At 40.1% G+C, this 27,662-nt stretch overlaps 1 protein-coding gene across 3 annotated transcripts in view; it reads left to right on the top strand.

Moving 5' to 3' along the window:
* TAFA1 (TAFA chemokine like family member 1) overlaps positions 1–27,662 on the top strand; it is a 527,210-nt gene that overhangs the window by 375,242 nt on the left and 124,306 nt on the right. The gene's annotated exons all lie outside the window — the stretch shown is intronic.

Genomic DNA, 27,662 nt, shown 5'->3' with positions numbered 1-27,662 from the left:
CCACGTCACATGCATGATCATTCACTCAGTCATATTTGACTCTTTTCGACCCCATGGACTATACCCACCACGCTCCTCTGTCCATGGAATTCTCCAGGCAAGAATACTACAGTGGGTAGCCATTCCTTTCTCCAGGGGATCTTCCCCACCCAGGGACTGAACCCAAGTCTCCTGGTGTCTACTGCACTGGCAGGCGGAGTCTTTAACACTGAGCCCTGTACTACATCACACAGAGGCCTCATTCTGAATTCACTGTCCATTTAAATCTGTCTCCTTTTTTCAGAGCCATTGCTGCTGTTAAACCTCTTTTCCATGTATACTTACACCTTTTTTTCTAATAGGTTGTATCTAATATTTATCTCTATTACTTCTTGCTATCTTCAGCTCATTATCCCATGAATTTCTTTCAAAATCTTAGCACCAACCTCTTATTTATTAGCTCTCCCTAATAGATCCCCAGCATCTTTAGGTATAGATAGCAGGCACACTGGGTCTTCATTGTACCAGGCTCCTTTGGACCTCCTGGTCTCTATTCCAAACTGTGAAGCTAGCAATCAATTCTACTAGACCTTTTTAAAGAGTTTATGGCTGTTTATTTTTTTATTTTTATTTTTTAGTTTTTTATTTTTTAAATTTTAAAATCTTTAATTCTTACATGCGTTCCCAAACATGAACCCCCTCCCCCCTCCCTCCCCATAACATCTCTCTGGGTCATCCCCATGCACCAGCCCCAAGCATGCTGCATCCTGCGTCAGACATAGACTGGCGATTCAATTCTTACATGATAGTATACATGTTAGAATGTCATTCTCCCAAATCATCCCACCCTCTTCCTCTCCCTCTGAGTCCAAAAGTCCGTTATACACATCTGTGTCTTTTTTCCTGTCTTGCATACAGGGTCGTCATTGCCATCTTCCTAAATTCCATATATATGTGTTAGTATACTGTATTGGTGTTTTTCTTTCTGGCTTACTTCACTCTGTATAATCGGCTCCAGTTTCATCCATCTCATCAGAACTGATTCAAATGAATTCTTTTTTACGGCTGAGTAATACTCCATTGTGTATATGTACCAAAGCTTTCTTATCCATTCATCTGCTGATGGACATCTAGGTTGTTTCCATGTCCTGGCTATTATAAACAGTGCTGTGATGAACATTGGGGTACATGTGTCTCTTTCAATTCTGGTTTCCTCAGTGTGTATGCCCAGAAGTGGGATTGCTGGGTCATAAGGTAGTTCTATTTGCAATTTTTTAAGGAATCTCCGCACTGTTCAAAAATAAATAAATAAATAAACAGCAACAGGTCAGAAAAAAAAAATAATAATGTATCAATATATTGGCTCATCAGTTGGAACAAACATACCAGATGAATGCAAAATATTAATAATAACAGGAGAAACTACACTCAGAGAGAGATGGTGTACATGGGAACTCGATACTCTCTGCGCAGACCTAAAACTGCTCCAAAAAGTAGTCTATCAATTAAAAATATATAAAAGTAGTTGCAAAAAAAAAAAAAAAAAAACACCAAAATCTTTGAAAAGCCCTAACCTCTATATTTTTTTTAAATCATTATGATGATGGGCCAGGTTTGGGAGCCACAGTTCTCAACTCAGGATGCTAGCCCACTTGTGGCCTTTGTGTAAATTATCAGAGAATGCCTCCTCTAGCTTGTGGCGTACAGCTGTGAGCAGAGGGCAGTAAAAAAAAAAAAAAAAAAAAAAAAAAAGAGTTTATGGCCATCTGATGTCTTTTGAATATAAACTTAAGTGACTAAAGGGGCCTTTTGAATGGTCTTTCTAAAGCTTAATAATTAGCCAACAATTTTATCACAATGGACTATAGATCTCATGTGATTCACCATCAGTGCTTTAGCTTTACTTCAAAAACCTATTTTGTAGAAAATTAGGTTGTAATTTTTTGCATTGTTAAATGATATTTATCTGAAAAACTGACCCAAAAGAGTTATTGTACACTGGTGGATAAGAAAAGGGTTTTTATTGTGAAAGTTAATGAACCACAATACAGGTCACTTTAATTGTATTTAATTTATATGTGAACTTTTTCTACAGTGAAAATAAGAAAATTATCTCTGCCCATGAGTCAAAGATAACTTTTTAATTAAGATAAAATTGTGAATTCTGCCAGCTACTATATAGTCTATATTGATAAAGACAGCTCTATATCTTTAAGGTTTATACTTGTAGATGCTGGAAAACATGTCTGTACGACCTCTACCTTGAATCAAGGAGAACTTGAATATACTTATAAGTCTGCAAGTGTTTTGCCTTGATTTTTCAATTATTCTATCTGTGGCTAATCATAGTAGATATTTGACAGCACTTCTTAAGCTCATATTTTTTTTCCCCCAGAGGAAACACAGAAAAAGCTTTCATCAGCCTGGCCTCTTTGTAATTAATTTTTTCATTTTTATATAATCTTTAATAACTGTCTCATTTTTCTAGCTATTATGAATTAAGGTACCCTGAATAACTTTGTACATGCAGCTTTGTTAACTTTTGTAAGGATATCAGTAGAAGAGACTTTTAGAATTGATATTACTGGGTCACAGAATACATCCATTTAATATCAATAGATAGTGTGAAAAAATGTCTGTTAATAATTCCCCAGTTGTGTCTGTGCCTGCTTTTATGTAAGATCATAAACTCTGGACATTAGCCTTCTTTATCCTTTTTATAAAAATGATTAGAAAAAAATATTTCTAACTTTACATTTCCTAATTATAAAAGAGGGTCTGTTTTTCTTCATTTATTTCTTTACTTTAAAGCAAAACTTCTGTTGAGATGGGGGGTCTTATCAGTAGGAAGTCTAAAAGGCTTCAGTGTTCGCTTCTTTTTAAGATAATTTTTAATTGAAACATTATACACTAAGAACCCACTCCAGTATTCTTGCCTGGAGAATCCCATGGACAGAGGAGCCTGGTGGGCTGCTGTCCATAGGGTCACGCAGAGTCGGACACAACTGAGGTGACTTAGCAGCAGCAGCAGCATACACTGAGAAGCTGGATTTAGAAAAGGCAGAGGAATTATAGATCAAATCGCCAACATCCATTGGATCATTGAAAAACTGAGAGAATTCCAGAAAAACATCTACTTTTGCTTCATTGACTACACCAAAGCCTTTGACTGTGTGGATCACAACAAACTGTGGACATTCTTATAGAGATGGGAATACCAGACCACCTGACCTGCCTCTTGAGAAACCTGTATGCAGGTAAAGAAGCAACAGTTAGAACTGGACATGGAACAACAGACTGGTTCCAAATAAGAAAAGGATTATGTCAAGGCTGTATATTGTAACCCTGCTTATTTAACTTATATGCAGAGTACATCATGTGCAATGCCAGGCTGGCTGAAGCACAAGCTGGAATCAAGATTGCTGGGAGAAATATCAATAACCTCAGATATGCAGATGACACCACCCTTATGGCAGAGAGTGAAGAGGAACTAAAAAGCCTCTTGATGAAAGTGAAAGAGGAGAGTGAAAAAGTTGACTTAAAGCTCAACATTCAGAAAATGAAGATCATGGCATCTGGCCCCATTACATCATGGCAAATGGATGGTGAAACAGTGGGAACCTTGAGAGATTATTTTGGGGGTCTCCCAAATCACTGCAGATGGTGACTGCAGCCATGCAATTAAAAGACACTTGCTCCTTGGAAGTTATGACCAACCTAGACAGCTTATTAAAAAGCAGAGACATTACTTTGCCAACAAAGTTCCATCTAGTCAAGGCTATGGTTTTTCCAGTGTTCATGTATGGATGTGAGAGTTGAACTATAAAAAAAGCTGCTGCTGCTAAGTCACTTCAGTCGTATACAACTCTGTGTGACCCCATTGATGGCAGCCCACCAGGCTCCCCCGTCCCTGGGATTCTCCAGGCAAGAACACAGGAGTGGGTTGCCATTTCCTTCTCCAATGCATGAAAGTGAAAATTGATAGTGAAATCATTCAGTCATGTCCAACTCTTCGTGACCCCATGGACTGCAGCCTACCAGGCTCCTCCATCCATGGGAACTTCCAGGCAAGAGTGCTGGAGTGAGTTGCCATTGCCTGAGCGCCAAATAATTGATGCTTCTGAACTGCGGTGTTGGAGAAGATTCTTGAGAGTCCCTTGGACAGCAAGGAGATCCAACCAGTCCATCCTAAAGGAAATCAGTCCTAAATATTCATTGGAAGGACTGATGCTGAAGCTGAAACTCCAATACTTTGGCAACCTGATGCAAAGGACTAACTCATTGGAAAAGACTGATGCTGGGAAAGATTGAAGGTGGCAGGAGAAGGGGACAACAAATGATGAGGTAGTTGGAAGGCATCACTGACTCAATGGACATGAATTTGAGTAAACTCTGGAAGTTGGTAATGGGCAGGGAGGCCGGGCATGCTGCAGTCCATGGGGTCGCCAAGAGCTGGACATGATTGAGTGACTGAACTGAACTGATAGATACACTGAGAAAAGCATACAAGTCATGAATGAACAGCTCAGTGAATTTTTACTAACTGTATTCATTTTGATACCACAATTCACATAAAGAAACAGAATAATACCAAAATCCACCAACATCCCTTGTGACCCCTTTCAGTCACTGCTTTGTCCTCCAAGGGAATTACTTTCCTAAGTTTTAATACCATATAGTTTTGCCTTTAAAAAAGACATTTAAAATCATTAAAATCCTATATCTTCTTTGGTATCTGGCCACTTTTTTGCCTTTGTTCCATACAGGAGTAGATGGCTCATTCTCATTTCTGTATACTGGTCTACTACATAAACATACCAGAAATTTCTTCTGCTGTTGATGAACATTTAAGTTCTTTCCAGTTTGGGGCTGTAATGAATTAAGCTGCTATAAACATTTTTGAAAAGTTCTTGGATGGCTGCTTTCACTATTCTTGGGTATGTACTGTTGGAGGAGAAATATTTTTAGGTTCCATGGCTGGTCTAACAACCAAATTGACATTAAACAGATGAACAGGAGAAAAATTAAGTTTAATTACATGTATACCTCCTGTATACTTGGGAGAGACTCTAGAAAAGTGAATAACTTACCAAAATGGACAAAGCCACTACGTTTATACTGTCTTTCAGTTCAGTTCAGTTCAGTCACTCAGTCGTGTCCGACTCTTTGTGACTCCATGAATTGCAGCACGCCAGGCCTCCCTGTCCATCACCAACTCCTGGAGTTCACCCAAACTCATTAGCTAAAGACAAAAGATACTGGGGTGGGATCAGTGAGTTATGGGAGATGACCAAAAAGAGCACAGTACACAAGGGTTGGTTTGCAGATTGAAGTTCCTGCTGTCTCCATTAGTAGGAGTTGTTAAAAACTGAGTCATGCTCTTCCTGGTATAACAAGGGAGATACCCGTACAAGTGGAGTTTCCCTTAGAAATGTAAATAATTTTTTAAGAAGAGTAACTTCTAGTTGGCTTTCAGAGCTGTTTTATGCCCCAATTTTCTTTTTTTTTTAATTTTTATTTTTACTTTATTTTACTTTACAATACTGTATTGGTTTTGCCATACATTGACATGAATCCACCACGGGTGTACATGCATTCCCAAAAAATATCAGCTTAAAATAATTCATATGCCAAAGAGGCATATTTTGACTGTAGCCTGGCCAGCTACAGCCCAGCTACCATCCATGGGGTCGCAAAAGAGTCGGACACTATGGAGCAACAACAACAACATATTAAGAGATATACCTTTTTATCTAAGCAATTTACCTACAAAGCAGGGCAACTTTTGTTTTCCAAACATCTCCTCTCATTTTCCTATGAATGACCTTCTTTCCCTTTGTATCTCCAGGCCCCTAGCCCTTTCCTTAGCTCAGGATGCTTTCTAAGCCTCAACTACCTGACTACCCTTTGAGTCTCACATTTCTGTGAGCTCCTGTACCTATGAAATTAAATTTGTTTTTCTCCTCTTAATCTACATTATGTCAATTTAATTATTAGACTAGTCAAAGAACCTACAAGGAAAGAAGTTTCCATCTGCTTCACAGGCAAAATAGGAATAGTTCAGGCTTTGTGAGCCAAAAGCCAAAACTGAGACTATTTGCAGATACTTAGATCATGGTAAAGGGAAGACAAAACTACACACAATTTTCATTGCTGAAATTTAAAATATAATATAGAGTAAAACTGACTATGTCTGTAACCTTCCAACACCAAGAGCAGCAATAGCCCTCCGAATGCACTGAACTCACTCAATTCAACCACACATAAGTAGAACTGAGCTACAGCCAATACAAATGAATAAGAATTTTAATAATGCTAATTCTTATGATTTTTTTTTGGATATTTCCTGGAGTGGGCATGAGATAGAGATGTACCGACTTAAAAAATAGTCGCAACCTAGAAGTTGAGAGTTCTGTTTTATTTGGTGGGAATTTTTAGGACTTCAAGCCCTGGAGACAGCATCTCAAGTGACCCTGAGAGAACAGTTCAGAGGACCTAGGGGGAGGAGTCAGGTTATATAGAAGCTTGTAACAAGAGGCAAGTGGTCTGAACATCAAAAGATTATTGTTAATTAAGGAAAACCAATGTCTCGGAATTTAGCACTTTCCTATGTATGGGAAGATGCAAGAGACTGGGCTCACTGCAATCATTCCTTTTATATGCATCTCACCCATCTGGGGCCAGCATCCTGGGATTTGATTTTTCACACCTTAGTTCCTTGCTCACCTTGGGGAGTGACTGCTGGCTACCAATAGCCAGCATTGTTCTTCCTGGGTGCCCTTGGGGTTCAGAGGCTCACATTTGGAGGGCCAGCATCATGAATCATGCATGGCTGTGACATCCTTGTTCACTGATATGGCAGGAAATATCCCATTTCACAGATGGCCCTCTTGAGTCAATTGTTCTCCCCTTTTGTCTTATCTCCTACACTGTTAGCATCCCTCCAGTCTAATGAAGGAGTTAGTGACTTTCTGAGGTAATTTTGACCTAACGTGTTTTGGCCATTCCTCCATGGGCTTCTTAAAATTAACCCTGTTTAACAGATAGAGGAACTGATGGCTAGAGTCATTTATCAAGGATTCCACAGTTAAATTCATCCCAGAACTGAGGGTAAAATCACACCCTAAATAGTCGAAATCTGTTCTCTTGACTGCCGTTTCAGATTGCTCCTCTCAGCTTCCAGAAACGATGTGGAACCCAAGAAAGAGCGAGGTGATGAGTTTAGGGGTGAGAGATTGGAGGGTGTGAAGTGACTGAGGAGGAAAGAAGACATTCTAGGCCAAGACAGAGGTCTAAGTGAATCTGTGGAGGAAAAAAGGAGAAAGGCATTCCTTGTGTAAGACTCTTCTCTAAGGACCTTGAATTTTCACAAACACTTGTCTGGAAACAGCATTCTTCCAAATGGCTTTCATGCATTATTGAGTGCAGTGGAAATTTGCTATGTGACGCCTAGGCCTCCTCAGTAGCTTCAATTCCCATGTTGACCCCATTAACCTGAATATAATTTGCTGTGAAGAAGAAAACTTTAGCCTTAGGTTGAAATTTATGTACTTTTCAGCCAGCTTTTCCCTAATGTTATTTCATTACAAGCATTAACTTAAATAGCTGTTTCTTCAGGGAACTCAAAACTTTAGTAACCATATTCTGCTCTTCAGATTATCACTCATAAAATGTGTGCTGACGAACTGACATCTAACCAAGGAAAAGCAGTCTTTTTTTTTTTTTTTCAGACTTCTCACTGCAAGGTCTCTTTATGTCTGACTTATCTAAAGGCATAAGCTGAAATTCTGAAAGATGGCATTTTTTTACATTAGGTGGTAAAATTTCTCTCTCATTTAGTCTAAATAAGTTAAAGTCTAAATTAATCTATTTCTACACGTTGCTTCTATGTTGCTCAAATGTCAGTTAATCAATACTGTCTGGTCATAAAAATGTTAAGGTCTAATTTACATCACTTAAGAGTTGAAATTCAGTGTATTTGCGTCAGTCAATATAATTAAAACATCGAAAGCGATGATTATGAAGTTTTACAGTTTGAGTCAAACTGTACTGAGCTGTTCATATTTATTACTCTATTTATTCTTCCCAAATACCTAATGAAGTTATTCTCACAATCTCATTTTGCAAAGCTCAGAGACTTTAAGAAATGCATGTTTTACATGACCTAGTTGGGATTCAAACCCATGTTCGGTTTACTACTGAGCTCAAGAGTCTTCACTATAATATTTTACCAATTCTTTCATGACTCTGCTGTTTGGAATTTCTTAACAACAGAGGCTCAGCCATCCAGTTGCCATGAGTCAGTTCACCCGATTGTTCAATTGCTAGGAATCAATATGGTGACTTATTTGGACTTCGTCTGCAGTAGACGTATCATAAAATCATTATCTAATTGATTCTGTCTCCCAATTGGTCTCAGTAAATTTAAAAGATGACTTTTATTACAGGAACACTAATAGTAACAAAGACAGCTACACAGTTTGTGCCTTTACTATGTTTCAGGCACTGTATCAAATACTTTATGTGCATTTAAAAAAAATTAAGTTCTCATAAAGATTCTATGTACAATGTTAGAACCCTAAAACTAAATTCCCAGGGTATCATAGAAAGGTGTTTTGTCTTTGTACCCAGTTCCTGGCACACAGCTGGTAATATCCTTGGACTCTCCAAAGTAATAAGTGTATCTCATATGCTAATGAGATGACTAGTGGTGGGGGATCCCGAGATAGTTTCAGGACAGAAGCTGATCACCAAGACAACCAAGGTACCAGGAAAACCAAGGTGTAAGAGGGTTGGAGAGAAGCAGGCTGGAAGTTGTGTTAATCACAAATGGCCAGCAATTTAAATCAATCATGCCTATGTAAGATCAATAAAACCTTCATAGAATGACAAGTTTTTGAGAGCATCTATCTGAGTTGGTGAATGCTTTGCGATGTGGGGAGGTGGCAGTACCTGGAGCAGTTATAGAAGCTCCACTTAAACCTCCCTCCTCCCAACCCCTGACCATACCTTGTCCTAGGCATCCTTTCTATTTGGCTGTTCCTGAGTTGAATCATTTATAGCAAACTAGGAAGCATAAACTGCCTTCCTGAGTTTTGCGAGCCATTCCAGCAAATTATTAAATCAGAGGAGTCATGAGAACCTCTGAAGTTATCACCAAGTCAGGCAAAAGTGCAGGTAGTTTGGCCATCCCATTTGCAACTGTTGTCAGAAATGAGGTCGGTGTTGGAGGACTGAACCCTTCAACCTGTGGGGTCTGCCCTAACAGCTGGTACTTAGGGTCAGAATTGAATTAAATTGAATTCTTGGATACCAGTTGTTGTTGGGGACTTGGAGAAGTGACGTGAAAAATAACACCACAGACTTCTTTAAATAACTGAAGCCAATACAGTAAAAAAAGAATTTATTAGCACCTTTACAGAAAGAGCCCAGAGTAAGAGCCAGCAGTGTTGGATCTACACGAGGGCCAGGTCCATCACTATCTCTTCTGTCCACTGTTCTCCAGATCAGTTCTATTCTTCGCTGAATCTCTGAAAAGATCAGCTTGCATCTAGTCCAACAGAAAGTAAGTTTTTTCCCAGTATTTCTCCTTAGCCTTGATTCAGCCTGATTGAACCAACTTTTGGATCACAAGCCCACCTTCAGACTAGTCTCCATGACTGTAGAAGGACTGTGCTGTGTGGCCAGGTCTAGGTCACAGTTCCACCCCTGAAAGCTTTAGTTCACCTGCCCTACATGGACTGCAAATAAGGTGGGAGTAGTCACACCCCAAAGGAAACCTGACATGCTCTTATCAGAAGAAAGAATGAAAAGATAGGCAAGTAAAAACAGTTGGGGTTTGTCTTACTAACTGGCAAATTTTGACATGTCAGTTAAACTTCCTAACCCATAATTTAGTTGTCCTTAAGTTATTTCCTTCTCTGAACAATCAGATTCTTAAAGACCAAAATGTACATGTTCATACTTGTTTAGATCTTATGAGTGCAGTTGATTTTTAGGCGATGTCTTTGGTAACTGAAATAAAATATCAAATGAGGTAGAGATTTTTTTTACCAGAAATCACCTAACTAATCCCTAAACATTGGAGGAAAAGTGTACCATGTAGTATGAGTTGACAGACATGTGGATTCTCCCCAGAGGTTCCTTTAGATTGTTGATGGAATCCATGCCCTTGCAGTTGTATGACTTCCAACTAGGGACTACTCCCAGTGCTTAAAGGCCATTTGCAATTCCTTACCATGTGGACATTTCCATATATCCTCTCCCGAAGTCAGCATTGGAAGTAGAGTGTCTCTGTGGTTGTTGTATTAATAGTCATTGTTCAGTTGCTAAGTTGTATCTGACTCTTTGCAACCCCGTGGACTGCAGTAAACCAGGTTTTCCTTTCCTTCACTATTAAGAGTTTGCTTAACTCATGTCCAGTGATGTTATCCAACCATCTCATCCTCTGCCATCCCCTTCTCCTTTTGCCTGCAATCTTTCCCAGCATCAGGGTCTTTTCCAGTGAATTAGCTCTTTGCATCAGGCAGCCAAAGTATTGGAGCTTCAGCTTCAACAGCAGTCCTTCCAGTGAATATCTGAGCCTCTTTAGTGCATATTAACAAGACTTGATAGAGGTGGGGCTGCAGATACAGACAGAGATACAGATAAAAGATCATTATGGGAATGACATCACATTATCTTAGCCGTATCTATAACCTACTCACAGAAGTGGTATTCTATCGCCTTTGCCATACTATATTCCATACGCTGTATTCTAAAAATACCATCCTCACTAAGGGGAGAGCCTTAGACAGAGCATGAAGAGGGGACCACTCTAGAGTCTGTCACAGGCCTCATCCTTATGTATTTGCTCACCCTATTCTTTGAACCTGAAGTGTCTATCTCCTGTCACCACAAGAACAAATACTCCTTGAAGGACCAAAGACCTGAATCAAATCCTTTTACTTCAGCAAGTCTTACTCAATCCATTAGGATGAAGATAGTATCTTGTAATCCTTCAGACACTCCAGTAATGGAAAGAGTCTTCCCTCTCAAGGCTCTTACTACTTTCTACTTTGAATTATGCATTTTTATTTTCTCTCTGTCTTAGGTCTCTGACTAGATCTTTGAAGTTAAGGGTACTTTATTTCGTTTTCTCATATATTTCTTAAAGCATTTATCAAAAATTGTAACATGTACCAATATATCAGAACTACATTTTGTTGCAAGTAATGGGACTCTCATCTGGGTGGTAGGTTAAGCAAACTGGTAGGCATTTATTTTTTCTCATTCAATAGAAAATCTGGAGGCTTGTTTGGTGACTTGGCTTCTGTTGCTTAACACTCTCCAGGTTAAAGTCTCTACGATTTTCTTAACCTCATCTTTGACCTTCCTTTCTCTCATTGGCACAAAACAGCTGCTATATTTCCAGCTGTCTAGCCTTCATTTCAGATAGAAAGAAGCAAAAAATAGTAAAGAGGAAGGGGCAGGTGTTACGTAAGGAAAGCAAAGTCTTCCTAGGTATACTTGGCAAATTTGCGTATATAACCCATTGACAAGAACTATGTCACATGTCCATCATAGTTATAAGAACAGAAAAATAGTTTTGAATGCATGAGTATATGGTCCTCTGATCAAAACTGTTGTTTTAGCTCTATGAAAAAGAAGACAGTAAGTATTGCGTGACCTAACAGGGGAAGTAGAGGAAGTTTTCCCTCAGGAGGTGGCACTGAGATAGAGGTCAGTTTTGGAAGCTGTCTTAGAGTACTGCATGTAGCAAGTGTATAGAAAAGAAGAAATTACAATTGTGGAGAATCTTCTTAATATCTTTGGTATAAGTCAGCTTCATGACTCTCTGTGGTAGAATATATAATTCAAACTAAAAAATAAAGCATGTTCTGCCCAAAGTTAGCTGCCAGCTTCAGGCAGAGCTGTATCAAGTAGCAGTAACAATAATGCCAGGAAGCACTCCATTTTTCCACTTGGCTTCCCTCTTTGTTGATTCCATTCATTTGCACTCTTATATGTCATGGTACTAAGATAGTGGCAAACTCCTGATTTACATCTTTTCACTAGAAAGACTTCCAGAAAAAAATATTTTCCCAAGAATGAATAGTTTACAGTTGGATCTCATTGTGTACAGCTTGAGTTGGGACTGGAGCAATCACTTGGTCACTAGAGAATTCGTAATCCACTTAGTTAGTTTTGAGTCTTTGCACTCTTCTGGATCAGGGGTAGAACCAACAACTTCAAAACTCTATGAGCTAACACTGGAGAAGAGGCCTTTGACTCCCTAAGGAAAACAAAGAAGCAAGTACCAGTAGAAGTAGCAGAATTTGCTGGGCAGATAAAAAGAATAGAGACTTTTCTAGTCTGTAGTAGTATTCTATTTTCTGTTCTCTATAGAAGAACAGAGAAACTTCTTTTTGGAGAAAGTTTCCCCAATGGCTCAGTGGGTAAAGAATCTGTCTGCAGTGCAGGAGACACAGGAGAAGCATGTTCAATCCTTGGGTCAGGAAGATCCCCTGGAGGTGAAAATGGCAACCCATTCCAGTATTCTTGCTGGAAAATTCCATGGACAGAGGAGCCTGGTGGGCTACAGTCCATGGGGTCTCAAAGAATTGGACATGATTGAGTCGGACACAAATAACACTTCACTCGCACAAAGTAGAAATGACTAATGGCATTAGTGACTGCCACAGTTAATAATAGCAATACTAAAAACAAACACTTTTTTTAAAAAATTATACTCACCCATTCAAACTCATTCTACTTTCTCAGAAATCTGAGAATTAATCCAGCCTGCTTTACGTAAACCAGAAGGCAAAAGTGACTGTATGTTTTTAGATTAGTTGAGTATGAGATTTCCAGAGAGCAGGGTTTCAGTAGGACTAATACCCTTCCCTCAGTCACCAAATCCACACTGAATGCCCTGGTGCTCATGTACTCGCATAAACATGCCTCCCTTTGTGCTGAGCTGGTGGAGCAGGTCAATTAAGTGAAGCTCATTTCAAGTGCAGATGGTCCCGTGTAGCTTCATGTCTGCCTGGTGGCCAGACTAAGTGATTTCAGATGGCCTCAGACTCCTGATCACATCCATGCAGCCAGGAAGGAAAGGAAACCTTGTTTATCATCTTGATAAACAGTCCCTTTCAATGCCTCCGGACGCTTTATGTAACTCGGTAGAGTCAAATACTATTAAATTGTCATCACTGTCAAAAAGAGAAGTAATAAGTTTTTCTACCTGAGTCATAGTTAATGACTTCTACAATGTGTAACACAAATCAGAGTTTCTGTTTGCCTTCTTTTCCCCTAAATGTGTGTTTTCTGATCTTGCTGACTGTGGAGGAGAGGCACAGTCTCATGATATGAAGAAATATATACTTTTGTGATTACCTCTCAGCTACACCAATAAAACACCAAGATGACAAGGGCCAGATCCTTGGCTGGGATGAGATATGTGCACAGAGGAGGAAGCTGAGCGGCTATATCTCATTCCCGTTCTTCATGGATGGCATCGATTTGAAAGACCGTATTTCATGGGTAAAAGCCTTGGAATGGTTCCACCTTAGTTATCACTAAACATATTTACAGAAGCAAATTTAAGGTCTCTTAAGGGGGTAATACACCATTTTTATTCTCATCATCTTAAAGAATAATGCATGAGTCAGATTAGGCTGTATTAAACTGCAATAACAAACAACCCGCAACTCTCATTGGCTTAAAACAATGAAGGTTTATTTCTTGATCAAGCAATATGCCCTTTGTGGTTCCTCAGTGAGGCTGTGTTTGGAGGTGTCACCCAGGAACTGGAATTGCTGGAGAAGCCAATATCCAAAATAGGGGTGGACACACTATAGTCCATAGACCAAATCTGGCCCAACATTTGTTATGTTCTGTTTTGTTTTGTTTTGTTTTATATAGCTTATGAGCTAAGAATGATTTCTACCTTTTTCAATGGCTGGAAAAAAATCAAAAGAGGAATATTTTACGACCTCTAAAAAATTACGTGACATTCAAGTTTCACTTTCCATACATAAAATTTTATTTATGCACAGCCATACTTTTTATTTATGTTTTGTTCACGGTTGTGTTTCAACTGCAGAGTTTGGTAATTGCCACGATCAGATGGCCAACAATACTAAAAACATTTTTGACCTGAGACCTTTATAGAAAAATTGGCTGATCCCTGATCTAAAACACTGCTGGTTACTACACCAACAAGAAGAGAGCTCCAGAGTCTTCCACAAGGAATTAAAAGCTTGGTATGAAAGTGATGGGCTTCCCTGAAGGCTCAGCAGTAAGGAATCTTCCTGCCAGTGCAGGAGATGCATGTTCGATCCCTGGCTCAGGAAGATCCCCTGGAGAAGGAAATGGCAACCCACTCCAGTATTCTTGCCTGGGAAATCCCAAGGACAGAGGAGCCTGGTCGGCTACAGTCCATGGGGTTGCAAAGATCAGACACAACTTTGCAACTAAACAATATCATGAAAATGACAGATCACTTCCTTTAATACAGAAATACTCAAATGGCCCCACCTCCCACAAGGGGACTGGGAAGTACCCTAAACCTAGGGGGAGGAGAGCCAGAGATAGTCATTCAGAAGTGCTGATGGTTACAACAACTAAAATTAAAAATAGCAAGACTATTAACAGCAAACACTTGTATGGTTCTTATACTTCAAGCATACTTCAAGTGCCTCATTGATCCTCACATCTCCCTAATCATGAAAGTATTATTTTCCCCCATTTTACAGATGAGGAAACTAACAATAGAAAGCGTAAATTATCTTCCTGACGTAATACAGATCCCAAAGGGTGGAGGCAGCATTTAAATCCCATCAATATGGCTCTAAAATACAATCTCAAATGCTATTGTCTTAAAAATCCTACTACATGTGGATCCTTTAGGTCTAAGAAAAGTCCCAGCCATTGATAATGTAGAGACCACTTCTTCACAAAACCATTATAGAGTTCAGTGTGTGTGTGTGTTAATCGTTCAGTCATGTCTGACTCTTTGTGACCCCATGGACTGTAGTCCACCAGGCTCCTCTGTCCATGGAATTCTCCAGGCAAGAATACTGGAATGGGTTACCATACCCTTTTCCAGGGGATCTTCCCAACCCAGGCACTGAACCCTGGTCTCCTCCTTTGCAGGCAGATTCTTTACCATTTGAGCAACCAGGGAAACCCATAGGATTCAATAGACATAAGCAAAATGTTAATTTTAGTATTTGTGTAACAGATTTCCTAAAACTTAATAATTCACTTTGGAGTTTGAGAGTAATTAGACCACGCTGTTGCTGCTGCTAAGTAGCTTCACCATAGATGGAAGTAAAAGCTAATGCCTATGGATTTTCATGTGGTTCTCCTGTGGGTACCACAGAAAGGACTTAGAATTTAAGATCAGTTTAAGACTCAGCAAGAGGACCCAGCAGAGAAAATCAGACCCTAAAATAAAAATGCTTCTTTCAGGGGATGTTATTTTAAAGCCATTTCTCCTTGGATAATCTGAAATTGTATCTTGATCTTCTCGATTTGCTTCTAAGCTAACTCAGGAATATTGTTCCGTGAGTGTGCATTTTTGTTTAGCTGGAAGAAAATATGTCATAAAATAGTTATGATTTAGAGATAATAGATTCTGAGCCATTGCATTGCCTGCTGCCCTTCTATGTTTTGATAATGGAGTTTGTGTATTGTCATTACTCATGTTCCTTTTAATATCCATACGCTTACCCATGGAGACTAATAGAAGAATCCCATTTTAAGAGAATTAGTTTTTCAAATTTATTTTTATTTATTTATTTTTGGCTGTCCTAGGTCTTCATTGTTATCGCATGGTTGAGCTTTCTCTAGTTTTGGTGAGCAGGCACTACTCCTCTTGAGGTGCGGGGGCCTCTCATTGCGGTGGCTTCTGTTTTGGAGCGCAGGAGCTGGGGTGTGGGCTTCAGTAGTTGCAGCATGCGGGCTCAGTAATTGCTGCTCATGGGCGCTAGAAAGCAGACTCAGTAGTTGTGGTGCAGAGGCTAAGCTGCTCCACGGCAGGTGGGATCCTCCCAAACCAGGGATCAGACTGGTGTCCCTTACATTGCAAAGCAGATTCTTAACCACTAGACCAGCAGAGAAGCCCTCCTTAAGAGAATTTTTTAAAGTTTATCATTGTTACTGGGCTTCCTTCTCAGAGGGTATTCCTGCTGGTATGCCATTAAATAAACATCACGAAGAAACAGAATAAAAATGAATAAAGACTTAAGAGCAGATGAAGCCAGGATGCAAAGCAGAAAGCAGGTAGACCACCCATCATTGCACCAACAGTTCACACATCTGACAGGAGAGTCTTGGAACTTGAAAACTAAAAGCTTCCATTTTCCAACCTTTCGCAATTGTGTCCTTCCATCAAAATTCATGTCACATATAACTGCTTCTGGTAGTGTCTTTGAAATTGGGTTTCATTTTTTACGTGAACAGTAAGAAGAATGTCAGGTCTTATTTATGGTGGATATGCTGTGTGCTGGTCAATGTATTAACAGCTATTTATTATAATCAGTTTGCCTGCACTCACTTAATCCTCATACTCATTTAGTCCTCACAACAACCCTAATAAGTTAATATTATTCACATTTTACAGAAGAGAACCCTGAGACATAGAATAGAAAACAATAGGAAGCTGATTTAGGACTTGAACTTTGGGGGCCTGACTCTATAATATTTTATCCACTTTGCTCTACTGCCTCAGACATGACTGTTTGGCCCAGAATTTTTTTCTTTTTCCTGCATTTGTCTACACTGTATATACCACAGAACCCTGGGACAGAAGAGATGGTAATTTGTTTAATCTCAAGTATAAACAAATCAAGCAGCCATTTTGCCCTCCTTGACCAAGACATGCTTAAAGAGCCATTAGTGTCTCTCTTGTCAATGATTTACAAAGACACTTGGAGCTTCCTTCCAGTCCACTGGGTCAATAAAGCATTTTTAACACAGTCTTAAGTATGCATTTCTGACATCCGCTACAATAGATTCCAAGAGAGCTATTTATAAGGCCTTGATCGAGAAGTCCTATAAGAGTGAATATCAAAACACCTGTGCTTCTTCTTACTTTACAGCTTTTAAAGAAAGGAACTATTCGCAATAGAGGGAAAATGCTAGATCCAAATTATCATGTCAATCTTAGCATTCCTTAAGCACATTTTATTCATTTCCTCCAAAAGTTGGCTTCTACTATAAGCAGATATATCCTGGCTTTACCATTAACGAGGACTGAAGTTTCCTTATGGTTACTCTTAATTGTAATTTCATTTTTCAATCATTTTGCTTAGAGTAAAAATCTTTTCCTTTGTACAATTTGGCTCTCCCCCAAACCAAAGTTCCAAGCTGATTTTTCTAGAAGGTGTATTAGGAGGTCAGTTCAGTTCAGTTGCTCAGTCATGTCCGACTCTTTGCAATCCCGTGAATCACAGCAAACCAGGCCTCCCTGTCCATCACCAACTCCTGGAGATCACTCAAACTCACGTCCATCGAGTCAGTGATGCCATCCAGCCATCTCATCCTCTGTCGTCCCCTTCTCCTCCTGCCCCCAATCCCTCCCAGCATCAGAGTCTTTTCCAATGAGTCAACTCTTCGCATGAGGTAGCCAAAGTACTGGAGTTTCAGCTTTAGCATCATTCCTTCCAAAGAACACCCAGGACCGATCTCCTTCAGAATGGACTGGCTGGATCTCCTTGCAGTCCAAGGGACTTTCAAGAGTCTTCTCCAACACCACAGTTCAAAAGCATCAATTCTTCGGCACTCAGCTTTCTTCACAGTCCAACTCTCACATCCATACATGACCACTGGAAAAACCATAGCCTTGACTAGATGGACATTTGTTGGCAAAGTAATGTCTCTGCTTTTCAATATGCTCTCTAGGTTGGTCATAACTTTCCTTCCAAGGAGTAAGCATCTTTTAATTTCATGGCTGCAGTAACCATCTGCAGTGATTTTGGAGCCCCCAAAAATAAAGTCTGCCAGTGTTTCCACTGTTTCCCCATCTATTTCCCATGAAGTGATGGGACCAGATGCCATGATCTTTGTTTTCTGAATGTTGAGCTTTAAGCCAACTTTTTCACTCTCCTCTTTTACTTTCCATCAAGAGGCTTTTTAGTTCTTCTTCACTTTCTGCCATAAGGGTGGTGTCATCTGCATATCTGAGGTTATAGACATTTCTCCCAGCAATGTTGATTCCAGCCTGTGCTTCTTCCAGCCCAGTGTTTCTCATGATGTACTCCGCATAGGAGTTAAATAAGCAGGGTGACAATATACAGCCTTGATGTACTCCTTTTCCTATTTGGAACCAGTCTGTTGTTCCATGACCAGTTCTGTTGTTTCCTGACGTGCATACAGATTTCTCAAGAGGCAGGTCAGGTGGTTTGGTATTCCCATGTCTTTCAGAATTTTCCACAGCTTATTGTGATCCACACAGTCAAAGGCTTTGGCATAGTCAATAAAGCAGTTCTTTGCAAAGGCTACATTTATTATTCAAGTTCATTTTCTGAAAAGACTACATATTGGATACTCAGGAAAAGATCCCTAAAGAGGATTAGTGTGCATCAGTCTTCCATTTTCTCCATTCTCTTCTTCCTCCTTCTTTTTCCTATCTAACACTTTCCTTCTTCCCTCCTCTGCTTTTTTCTTTTCTTTCTTCTTTCCCTCATTCAGTTATTTAATTACTCAGTAACCTAGCAAGTACGAGAATGTCTACACCAGGTACTATGGGCTTTCCAGGCGGTGCAGTGGTAAAGAATCTGCCTGCCAATGCAGGAGACACAAGGTTCATTCCCTGGGTCAGGAAGTTCCCCTGGAGAAGGAAATGGCAACCCACTCTAGTATTCTTGCCTGGAACATTCCATGGACAGAGGAGCCTAGCAGGCTACAGCCCATGGGGCTGCAGAGTTGGACATGACTGGGCCACTAAGCACACACACACACACACACATGCACACACACATACACACACACGTACACACACATGTACACACACACACACACGTTCCAGACACTAGGGATAAAGAAGTAAGCAAGACGAGCTTCCTGCCATTATAGAGTAAGTAGCCCAACAGGATGGAGAGGTGATAAACCAGTCATTCCAATTAGGAGACATGGGGGACAAAAGCTAGTCTTTGGGGAAGAGGTTCATTCAGCAAATAATTACAGGCCAGAAATGGACCCAGTAATAAAGTAATGAAATATAAAAGTTGCTGCTCTTATGGAGATAAGAAAAGTGAAATATTCTTTAAAACTGCCAAAATAGTACATTGTAAATATTATTATGGGGTAATTATATGAGATTGTAGGGTCATATAGAAGAGAGATATAACTTACAATCTGATTTGGAGACCACCTAAAGAAGACCTACTACTCAGTGAGTACACAGGAGTCCCTCTCCTCCCAAAATACAGAGTTTAGACTTATATTAACTTAAAAAAAAAAAGATTATTTTCCATCTCAGCCTTACATTCTCCCCTAGCACCTTCTTTCCCAGAAAGCTTGGTGTTGTGATCATTTCAAATTGCTTGGCTACGCTTGGTCATGGACATGAAACCATCAACACCAAAATATACTAGTGTCAAATTCTCTGACAGATAAAAAGGATTAGATATTAGCAATCTCCCACAAGTGACCATTTTTAAATGGTTGACCCAGTTTGTAGCTCAGATCAATCAGTTTTGTCAGTATGAGCTATTTCTACTAGATGTCCATGGGGGAGAGCGGGGGCAGGGTGGGGGACAAACCATTTAAGATCCCAATCATCAGATTTTTAGCCATCCACCTGCCAATCATTCCTAATCTCATCTTCCCTTTCCATCAAGATATATAATTGTCATCCACAGGGACTCTCTTTCAAAGAAATATTATCCTTAGCAATTTATCTTCTGTTTGTTTCCTCACCAATACAGGGCAAGACAGCGATGCATTGGATTGGGAAGGAGGGATCATTGCTAAGAGCATATTGGGCTTGGAAATTTCTGTAAACTTTTCCACCTCAGAGAGAGTTACTGCTGCCAGAAATAATCTTGAAATGCTGCCTTTTTTTTTTTCCTTTGGGGCTATTAGGAACTTTCTCTTCCTGTTAAAAATAGGTTTTGATAATGCACTCCAAATGCTGACAAATCCAAAAGAAAGAGCAGACAGAAAAAGTGGAGAGCTGCCCTGGGGAGCTTCTCAGCAGGGGACTTGCCCATTGCCTCCTGGGAAACATGGGGTAAAAGAGTGGGAAGCTGGCCGCTGTTTTAAAGATGTGTATTGGAGGGAAAACTAGGAAACTGATGTCCATCTAACATATCTAACTTTTTCAGATTGGCCTGCATTCATCATGTAATTACTGTATTTACCTTCTAATCTGGAAGAACAATAGGGCCCCCTTCTAAGATTAGATTTCACCTTAGGTGTCTTTTCTATAGACAAAGCCATGATACAAACCACAAACTAGAAAATCTGAATAGTAAAAACAAATCCCATACTGGCTTGTATTTATGACACATTCTCTGCCAGCAGTGAAAATGTTACTTCACCTCTCTTCTTGGCTGGTCCTACAGATGCTAAGTGAAATCCAGAAAAGAAGCAAGTTTCCAGGTAATCCATAAGCAAGAAAGGAAAGCTCAGTTTTCTGAGCACTTAAATGACTTTGCTTTGAGAGGCCATAGATCATCTCAAAATCATTTTGACTTGGATTGAGATAAAATTTAGAATGGTCTTTGGTGCCAAAGACTGAAAGGCATTTACATGACAAATATTATCATTATGATTTTGCAATAACCTTGATAGTTGGGTTTGAAAGGACAGTTCACTGGGTAATTCTTAAAATGCAGATAAAATAGATTTAAAAGAACAATTTTCTAGTTCCCAGAAAGTGTTATGATAAACCTAACTCTTCCCTTTCACAGGAACCAAATCTGGGAATATTTTTTATTTTCAGTCTCCTTTTTGAAGTAGCCAGCTAGTGAGGCCAATAGGTAAAGAAAACTATAGTAAAATCCAGAGGGTCTTGAAAAGTTTTATCCATGTGGTTATTATAGAAATCCAGAATTTATTTCTTTTCACAGAATTGGATCAGCCACTCCCTGGTGTCTTGGGCAGATCAAAGTAAATGTGGGCTTCTGATATAGCCAATAAATAATAATAATAATAAAACACGTAGAAATTGAAAATGGGGAGTGTATCTTACCAACTTACTATACAATTCTGTACCAAAGACATCTAAACATCTCAGAAACAGTAAGTTCCTTGTTAAATGATTGTGCAGTAATCCACGACAGACTTGTAATTCACGTTTCATCTTGTTCAATCATCCATCCATCCATCCAGCAAATACTTGTCACTTGACATTAGCTTTTGAGCTACTCATCAGCCGAGTACAATGGTTTTCACTTTTTCCTTAGCAAAGGAATCCCTTTGAAGGATTATACTGAATGTTAAAATAAACATTTAAATAAAACATTGAAGTGCTATACTGAATATTAAAAATAAATTATCAAGAGTTGCTTTCTCCTTTCTTCTAGTGGATGTAACTGAACCCCTTCAGATAATCTGTGAAGTCTCAGGAGGCAAAACTTGAAAAATTCTAATCAAAGGACTGCATATCTGAGCTTTTTCCAAAAAACTAACTTTTTTTTTTTTTTTTTGGTAATTGCAAGCCTATGGACCAGGGTTTTGTAGTTAGCATTCTAAAGAAAGATTAGATTTCTACTGAAAGATTACATTTCTCTGATTGACTGTGGCTAGGTCAGTCACAAGCATAAACCTTGGGAATCAGATCTGTGTATGGCAGGGCCCATCAGACATTCTGAATGGCAGGGTCCTGTGGTTCTCTGAGACCCAGTTCTGGTCTCCACATTGGTGTACCAGAGCAGTAGGTGTCACTGAAGCCATAGTTCAACTTGTCAAGATCAGATGAGCTCATTATTTACAGCAACCCCTCTGGCTTCCAGTGTGCAACTCCATCATCCATTAGCCTAAGGAAGATGTGGTCTGGGGTCATTGACTTTATATACAAGGTTTTAATGAAAATGGAGCACTTGTCAATTCCCTGTTCCTTTTCAGAGAAAAGGCAGCATACGTGCCAGGGTGGGACTGGGAAAAGGATACATACATGGGGTCAGAAGATCTAAATTCTGGTCCAGATGCTGACAGGTACTTGCTCAGTAAAATGTGGGTAAGTGTTTAAGCTGCTCTTGATGACACTTGCCTCCTCTGTAAAAGTGAGGGTCATCATGACCTCTTTGGGCTTTTTGAGTATGTAATAAATTGAAGCTTTATACAGAGTCTACCATGATGAGAGTAACGTATTAATAGTAAATAGTCAGTAAATGGTTAACACCTGGAATACTATTATCATTGCCGAGTCTTTTATGGCTATGTCATTTGGCTGCTTTAAGTCTGCATCCTCACTCAAAAAAGTACAGATGACAATAGTCCTATTTCTATCTTTGAACAGTTTTGCAGTTTAAATGAAATATGCATCAAAAGTACTTTTGAAATTCTAACAATAATGTGACGGACAATGTTTAATGGGAAACATCAGGAATCCCTGTCCTTGAGAAAATTGCAGTCTACTGAGAAACATACAAAAAGCGTAATACATAAATAAATTATACACTGTATTTGGTAAGTTACAGGTACCCTGGTGGCTGGGTGTGGGGCAGTGGCTGGCACAGAGCAAAGTGAAATCATGGGTGCTGACTAAAGGAATTACGATTTCAATGAGTGAAAGTCGCTCAGTTGGTTTCAATAGGGTGGTCAAAAGTGTCTCTGATGACATTTGGAAAAGTTATGGAAGAGTTGAGAGTGAGCCAGAGATCCACGGGAAGAGTGTCCTAGGTGTTTCAGTGTTCAACTTGTTGAGGCAGTTTGCTCTTTCGAGCAACACCTCTGTGAACCAGAGCAACCCCCAAGAGGAATCACTCCTGCCACGTTCAGCCAGTAGCCTGCAAGGAGACCAGTGGCGCTGGAGCAGAGGGAAGAAGAGAAGGGTGGAGTAAGTGAGGTCAGGACACAGGTATGGGAGGGGTAGGTAGAATGCTTAACCCTGCTAGCCTTCTAAACAAAGTGTCAAACTTCCTTTTGGAAGTTCTTTATCATCAAAGAAAGTCCTGTGACAAGATGCAAAAAATGTGTGAGTTTGGAGTGCAACAGACTTGGGGCACACTTGTGTGACTCTGGGCAGCTTATTCAACTTCCCTTTCATCTGTTAAGTGGCAACAATGCCTTGTATAGTTCCTGGGAGGTTCAGAGTTAATGTAGGTGAAGTGCCAAGGACAGCACCCAAATCAGAGCTCACTAAAGTGTAGTGAGCACGGAGCTGACAGGGAACAGAATTCAGTCATTTACAACAGTGCTTCCCTGGTGGCTCAGATGGTAAAGAAGCTGCTTGCAATGCAGGAGACCCAGGTTTGATTCCTGGGTTGGGAAGATCCCCTGGAGAAGGAAAGGGCAACCCACTCCAGTAGTCTTGCCTGGAGAATACCCATGGACAGAGGAGCCTGGTGGGCTACAGTCCATGGGGTCTCAAACAGTCAGACATGACTTAGTGATTAAACCGTCACCACAACAGGGCAGTGAGAACTGGCTCTGGGCCTCCAGGGGCCACCTCCTTGTCCACATTATCAAACTCGGTCAGTAATTCAGATGATTTGGCTTGTCTGTCACCCTGCTATCTTGGCTCTAAATGAAACGAGAGCTTTCATATGCTTTGTGCCATTTTCAATCAAAAATGTTGCTCCAATCTTACATTAAAGTTAAGTGGTGACTTTAGAATTAGTGGTATTTTCATGAAGTATAAAACTAGTTATTAGTGACTTGATTGGAGGCATTTGTTGCTGACAATTATAAGCTAAAGTAACATGATTGCAAGTGTTGATGTTAAAGAGTAAACTGTGCCTCTAGCCCTGCTCTTTCATTAACTGTTATCCAGTGATGGGTAGGTGGTGAGACGGAAATACTTTTCTTATCATCCAAGTTCAAGCCTGCTTACTTCCTGCTTAGAATTCTGCAGCAGCCTCTTGTTTCTTTTTCTTTGCCCTCTCTCACCCCTCCTGAATGGGGTCAAAGAGTGGATATGGTATTGCTCAAGAGCAGTATCCAGGTCATATCTTTCCTAAGCTTCATAATCATGTTGTACCTCATTGCAATGCAGAATCACCCCCAAAGCCTCTCCCTGGGGAGGGAAGTCCTCTTCTGTTCAGTCCTGTTTCAAGTCCTCAGTTCTATCTGTTCCAATATTTAAAATATTGTCCCAGGTATTTAAAATATCTTGACTCTCCTTAGAGATATGGCTAATTCTAGGACTAGGGCAGGAAATAAACACAATGAGGCAGAATGATAACATAGGGCCAGAAAGAAAAGAAGCGCTTCAAAAAAGAAGAGGAAGAAGGCAAATCAACTAGAAAAGCTCATAATGGCCAAATCTGGACCATCTTGATCAACAAAATAAATAGCATAGTATTGGATTATAACTCAAAGGATAAATAAATAACAATGAGCCATGAACTCATACTGGTATGATTAATTCGTCGATCAATTAATATAAATAATTTGCTGATGTAAATAATAAATAATTAAGTAAATGGAAGAGAGCAGACCTATATACCTTGTAGAAGGGTTTCCAATAATTGTAATGGATATTGCAACCCCACAGAGATGGAGACGGAGCATAAATAACTCTGCATTCTCCAAGGATGGGCTGTAGTCAGTGACATCCTTCCAAAGAGGACACCATAGAGAGTGGAGAAGGAGTGTAACTTTATGGTAGAGAAATCTGACAAGTACTGAATCAACCATGTGATCAAGATCAACCTCAAGAGTGATAAGTCATGTGATGATATGTACCTTGATTTGATGTCATGAGAATGGTACTGTACCTCGTGGTCCTCCTCAAAAAACACATAACAGTTTAATCATGAGAAAACCATAAGAAAAATCTCATTTGAGGGATATTTTATAAAAAACAAACAAACAAACAAAAAAAAACACTGCTCAAAACTGTCCAGGTTCTCAAAAAGGAAAGAATGTCTGAGAAACTGTCATAACCAAGAGGAACCTAAAGAGATAAGATAACTAAAATTAATGTGGGATCCTGGAAGTGTCCTAGCATAGAAAAAGACATTAAGCAAAACGTAAGAAAATCTGAATGAAGCCTAGACTTTAGCTAAAAACACTGTATCCGTATTTGTTCACTAATTATAACAAGTGTAGCATAGTGAGGTTAATATTAAGGGCCTAAAACTAGGAAATATGTAGTAGACTATGGGATATATGGGAGCTCACTATGCTATCTTCATAAATTTTCTGTCAACCTATGATTAAACATTTGTCAATCCATGTCAACCTATGATTAAACATTTGTTTTAAAATCATGTTCCAACCTCTCACATTAGCAAAATGCTTCCCCTTCATTGTCCCCTGCTGAAGCCCTACCCTTCAACTCAACTTCAGTAGCCTTCCTAATTCTTTAAAAACGGATGGGTGTCCCCTTCCATCTATGTCCAAAGTCAATACTTATCATGTTGATTTTCATTAACTTACTTATTCTTTCATTCATTCAACCAATAGTTATGGATTACTCACACCAGTTATTGACCATAGTGCTGTGGAGGGACAAGCAACAACCTTCACTCTGACCAAGCTTACAGTTTTGTGGTTACAGTCATGCAAGCAAATGTGTATAGGTCTAAGAGAATGGAAAATGGTGGAGATTAGGAAATGTCTCTAAGGATCTGACCTTTGTAATCAGTCTATGCATTTAATGTGTGAGTGGTGGATGGAGGAACGGAAAGACAGGAAAGGATATTCTGGGAGAAAACCTATTTGAACTTTCCTGAGGCAGAAAGGAGGGCAGCATCCCCAAAGAAATATAACATCAGTGTGATTGGACATTCCCAACATAGGCACCATATATGAACTCAACTATGTGTCAGGCTCAGTGCTAACGTGTGTTACCTTGGTTAATACTTACGTAACTCTGTGATGCAAGGTTATTTTTATTGGTACTTTACAGATATGTGTACTTTATAGATAACAAAACTGAGGGACTTGAACAGTGACAAGAGCTGAGATTCAGGCTAAAACAGGTTTGTGTGAAAGCCCAAACTCTTTCATCCTATTGAGGAAGACACAATTCATCTGCTTAAGTCAGAGGTTTTTGTTTGGTTGTTTTCAGCTGTCTGTTACTATGCGGGCTCTTTCTGCTGGTGCTGAGCAGGGACTGCTGCTCATCGTAGGGTGTGAGCTTCTCGCTGTGATGGCCTCTCTCATGGTGGAGTGCCAGCTCTGGGCACGCGGGCTTCAGGAGCTGTGTGTGCAGGCGCAGCGGCTGCGGCGTGTGTGCTCTAGAGTGCAGGCTCCGTATTAGTAGTTTTGGTGCTTCACCTGAGTTGCTCCGTGACATGTGGGATCTTCCAGGACCACAGATGGAACCCATGATACCTGCATTGGCAGGCAGATTCTTAACGCCTGCACCACCAGGAAAGTCCAGTCAGAGATTCTTGTGATTGTTCCCTCACATTATACCAGGGTTTCTTGGCACTATTGACATTTGGGTGGGATAATTCTTTGTTGTGGGGTCTGTTCTGTGTACTGTGGGATGTTTAGGGGCATCCCTGGCTTCTACCCACTAGATGTCATTAGCTCTCACCCTCTACCTGGAATGACAATGAAAAATCTCTTCAGACTTTGCCACATTTGATTGACACCGAGGGCGAATAGCAAACAATCCTATCCTCTGCCTCTGCTTGCAAGCCCCTGAGTTACACTGTTTCAGATCGGGATGGAGTTGTGTTTAAATTCTTCCCTTCCTCCTGTCTTCCCTCCCTCTGCTCCTTTTCAGTGTTTCTTAAGTGCCCACCATGTACAGGCTGGACACACATCCTGTGTAGTTTAGAACACAGTAACCTGTAGAAATATTGAGGGCAGGAGGAGAAGGGGACGACAAGGGGATGAGATGGCTGGATGGCATCACCGACTCGATGGACGTGAGTTTGAGTGCACTCCAGGAGTTAGTGATGGACAGGGAGGCCTGGCGTGCTGCGATTCATGGAGTCTCAAAGAGTCGGACACGACTGAGCTACTGAACTGAACCTATAGACAGTGGTTGCTTAACAAATGCTTGAGGAATTTCTGCCAACAGAATCCTAAATGCCTAGGTTTCTAAGTGTTATGGACAAATGAGAAACATTCTTCCTGAATGCAAAACTTGACGTTGGTGAAATAAATCCCAAGCTTCTGATCACTTGGAGTACCTCTGATGTCCCTGGAGAACTGGCTTAGCTGGTATCCTTCAGGCTGAAAAGATACACTTGAATTTCACTGGCCTTTAGACAGACCCAGCAGAGCACCTGTTAAGAACCTAGCAGAGAGTGGCATACATTAGATTGCCAATAAATGCTGAAGAGAGCATGGCTGATCTGTAATAATTAAGGGAAGCCATATGCCTTGGTCTGTAATTTGAGATTCCATTTGAAACACATAATGATTTTCTTTTTCTATCACTTTTGGGTGAGATCTGGATTGGGGAAATGACTCTTCAACTAGATTTTCTATTCAACTCCCTTGAGAGTGAGTGGGTGCTAGGAGGGAAAGCTCATTTCAGGGCAGTTTTCTTGCCACTGCAGGTTCTATACCACTGGAGTGTCAGTTTCTTGTCATTAGTGGGAGCTCAGAGAATTGTAAAC

The sequence above is a fragment of the Ovis aries genome, chromosome 19 (assembly GCF_016772045.2).
Source record: "Ovis aries strain OAR_USU_Benz2616 breed Rambouillet chromosome 19, ARS-UI_Ramb_v3.0, whole genome shotgun sequence".
Lineage (NCBI taxonomy): Eukaryota > Metazoa > Chordata > Mammalia > Artiodactyla > Bovidae > Ovis > Ovis aries.
Note: the sequence above shows the minus strand (reverse complement) of the source record. Positions and strands in the feature narration are given on the sequence as shown.